Source organism: Mastomys coucha, unplaced genomic scaffold (genome assembly GCF_008632895.1).
Source record: "Mastomys coucha isolate ucsf_1 unplaced genomic scaffold, UCSF_Mcou_1 pScaffold22, whole genome shotgun sequence".
Lineage (NCBI taxonomy): Eukaryota > Metazoa > Chordata > Mammalia > Rodentia > Muridae > Mastomys > Mastomys coucha.
In genome coordinates this window covers 115,958,345-115,962,430 of record NW_022196905.1, presented here as the reverse complement: position 1 = coordinate 115,962,430, position 4,086 = coordinate 115,958,345, and positions in this window count along the sequence as shown.

The following is a 4,086-nucleotide window of genomic DNA, read 5'->3' as shown; positions in this document are numbered from 1 at the left end:
TTTTTGTATTTGACCACTGTGATCTCACTGGTTCTCCTCATCTATTAGGTGCTCAGTTAACATTTGCTAAATAAACAGGAGCTAATGAAAAGGGGAAAAAAAACAAAAAACAAAACCAAAACGTTTTTCTTCCCCTTGGAGATGAATAATTTTAATGACAAACCCTGCCACCTGCAGGTCGAAGGTGGAAGTGCAAGGTTCCTAGAAGCAACATGTGGAAACCTGCCAACTTCACTCAAAGGCAGTATAACATTTTCTTTAGTTTTATGTGGACTCTAATCGGCCTGTCCTTTCCAGCTGTGTAACTCTGTAATGTCCTCAAGCCGCTCGAAAGCTTATTGAGTGGCTAGGGCCATGGGACACCACATTTTACCAAGACACATTACTAGCAGGTGGCAGAGGGAGGGGGTTTGAATCCAAGCACTGCTCTAAAAATGTGTTGTGAATTTTTTTTTTTCGGTTTTTCGAGACAGGGTTTCTCTGTGTACCCCTGGCTGTCCTAGAACTCACTCTGTAGACCAGGCTGGCCTCGAACTCAGAAATCTGCCTGCCTCTGCCTCCCAAGTGCTGGGATTAAAGGCATGTGCCACCACTGCCTGGCTTGTTCTGAATTCTTTTACTTTTGTTTTTCTGTGAACGTGTGTGTGTGTGTGTGTGTGTGTGTGTGGTGTGTGTGTGTGTGATGTGTGCAATGTCCACAGAGCCCAGAAGAGGGCAATAAATTACCTAGAGTTGAATTACAGTTTTGAGCAGCCTTACAGTGGGTGCTGGGAATTGAATTTGGGTCCTAGCATATGTGGGTGTACTTGCTAGGGCATGTATGGAGGTCAGAGGACAATATATGGAAATTGGTACTCTCTACCACATAGGTCCCAGAGATCAAACTCAGGTTACCAGGTGTGGCCTGTACCCAATGAGCCATTATCAGGATTGTGTGTATGTGTGTGTGTGTGTGTGTGTGTTGGTGTTTTATTTTGTTTTCTGTTATTGTTATTGTTTGAGATAATGTCAACTGGTTTGTAACTCTCTGTGTAGACAAAGCTGGCCTCAAACACAGAGATCCACCTGCCTTTGCCTCTTACCGTGAGTGCTGGGATTAAAAGAGACTCTGCCACCAAGCCTGGCTCGTGTCTGATTTTTAACATATTCTTAAAGGCAATTTAGATTCATTGCAAAATCAAACACAAGGTAGAGTAATTTTCCTGTATGCCCGCTGCCTCAGCCTTGTGTAGCGCCTTTCCTCATAGACTGCTCTCACCATCTTCAGTCTCTCCAATGTTTGATACAGAGATGTTGCCTAAAACCCAGAAATGGGGCTGGCGAGATGGCTCAGCGGCTAAGAGCACTGACTGCTCTTCTGAAGGTCCTGAGTTCAAATCCCAGCAACCACATGGTGGCTCACAACCACCCGTAATGAGATCTGACCCCCTCTTCTCGTGCGCCTGAAGACAGCTACAGTATCCTTGTTTATAATAATAAATAGATCTTTGGGCCTGAGCAGTCAGGGACGGAGCAAGCAGGGCCAGCCGGGGCTGACTAGAGCGAGCAGAGGTCCTACAAAATCCAATTCCCAACGACCACATGAAGGCTCACAACCATCTGTACAGCTACAGTGTGTACTCATATACATAAAATAAATAAATACATCTTTAAAACAGAGAAACGTGGCAGACAAGGCCACTTTTCATAGGCATACCCCTAAAAGGAAAAAGAGAACCAAAGGTGAGCACGAACAGAGAATGGGAGAGAAATCGCTTATCAGAAATCCAAGGTTGGGGGACTGGGCGGGTGGCTCAGTGGTTAAGAGCACTGGCCGCTCTTTCAAAAGTCATGAGTTCAATTCCCAGCAACCACATGGTGGCTGACAATCACCTGCAATTGGATCTGATGCCTTCTTCTGGGTTGTTAAGGACAGCATGCTCATATACATAAAACAAATAAATAAATAACTCTTTCAGAAAGAAAGAGAGAAAGAGAGAGAGAAAGAAAGAAATCCAAGGTGAGAGAGAAGAATACTTATCAGTACTTTTTCAAAGGTCTTTTCTGAAAGATAGGACCAGCAGCCAGGCTGAGCACTAAAGTTCATTGGAAGACAGGAACTCCAAGACCTGATAAAGGACCAGCAGCCAGGCTGAGCCCTGGAGCTCCCTGGAGTTCAGGAACTCCAAGACCTGATAAAGGATCAGCAGCTAGGTTGAGCCCTGGAGCTTCCTGGAGTGCAGGAACTCCAAGACCTGATAAAGGACCAGCAGCCAGGCTGAGCCCTGGAGCTCCCTGGAGTGCAGGAACTCCAGGCCTTGGTAAAGGGATTGCTGAGTGGTAAGCCAGCTGGAGCCAAGGAACTCCAGAAAGCTTCTCGGGGTAAGACTAGGCCCATCACCTAGTAATTCAAGAGACATAGGCAACACTGGGAACCCATGACTTATTATTGAGTGTTGTATTATTTTTTTCCTTCTTTATTTGTAAAGAAGTTCAGTTGTCCTTATGGCTGTGAAGGGACACCACGCCCGTGGCAACTCTTACAAAGGACAGCATTTCACTGGAGCTGGCTTACATTTCAGAGGTAGAGTCTATTATCAACAGGGCAAGAAACATGGTAGTACACAGGCAGACACGGCACTGGAGAGGTAGCAAGAGTTCTACATCTTGATCCGCCGATCTGGCCATAAGTATCTGAGACCTCAAAGCCCGCCACTATAGTGACGCACTTCCTCCGACAGGGCCACACCCACTCCAATAAGACCACACCCCCAATAGCGCCACTTCCTGTGGGCCAAGCATTCAAACACACAAGTCTGGGGGCGGGGGGCTATTCCGATTCAGACCACCATTATTTGGTTCAGGGTTTTGAGAGATTTGTGTTTGTTTGACTTGGAAATGGAAGTGTCTATAACCTCTGTGACCCAGTCGGGCCTTGAACTTGCCGGCTTTAGGTCCTGAGGGCTGCGATTGCCAGTGGTTACCACTATGCCTGGTTTTTAATACACTGTACAATGACCCATTAATAATGCATTTTATTATTTCTTTTAAGGATTTATTAATTATGTATGTGTGTGTGTGTGTCTGTGCATGTGAATGCAAGTGCCAAAAGAGGAAGTCCAGTCCTTCGGATCTAGACTTAGAGACAGGTGTGAGTCACCTGAAGTGGGTAATAAGAACCAAATTCCAGTCTTCCACAAGAGCAGAGAACATTCTTTTTTTTGTTGTTTTTTTGTTTTTGTTTTTTTTTCGAGACAGGGCTTCTCTGTGTGGCCCTGGCTGTCCTGGAACTCACTCTGTAGACCAGGCTGGCCTCGAACTCAGAAATTTGCCTGCCTCTGCCTCCCAAGTGCTGTGATTAAAGGTGTGCAATGTGTCACCACAGCCTGAAACATTGATGGGGTATTAAGAGCCAACAGTAGGTTGAGGGTGCACACACCTGCAGTTCCATCACTAGGGTAGGCTGGAGAGGAAGGGACAGAGGATACACAGTAAGACTTTGTCTTTTTTTAAATTTATTTAAGATTTATTTATTTATTATATGTCAGTACACTGTAGCCATCTTCAGACATTCCAGAAGAGGGTGTCAGATCTCATTACAGATGGTTGTGAGCCCTGAGATTTGAACTCAGGACCTTCAGTGCTTTTTTTTTTTTTAAAGATTTATTTATTTATTATATGTAAGTACACTGTAGCTGTTTTCAGACACACCAGAAGAGGGCATCCGATCTCATTACAGATGGTTGTGAGCCACCATGTGGTTGCTGGGATTTGAACTCAGGACCTTTGGAAGAGCAGTCAGTGCTCTTACCTGCTGAGCCATCTCTCTAGCCCACCTTCAGTGCTCTTAACCACTGAGCCATCTCTTCAGACCCCAGACTCTGTCTTAAAAACAAACAAACAAACAAACAAACAAACAAAACAAGGTTGGGAATATGGTGCACTTGGTAGAGAGCTTATCTAGGATTTGTAAAGCCCTAGGTTGGATCTCTAGGGTTATATGCACTGGGTACAGGGATATGCACCTGGCTTCCCACCCACTTGGGAGAAGGGACTAGGAAGACCAGAGGTTCATTTTCTTTTTCTTTTCTTTTTTTTTTTTTTTTT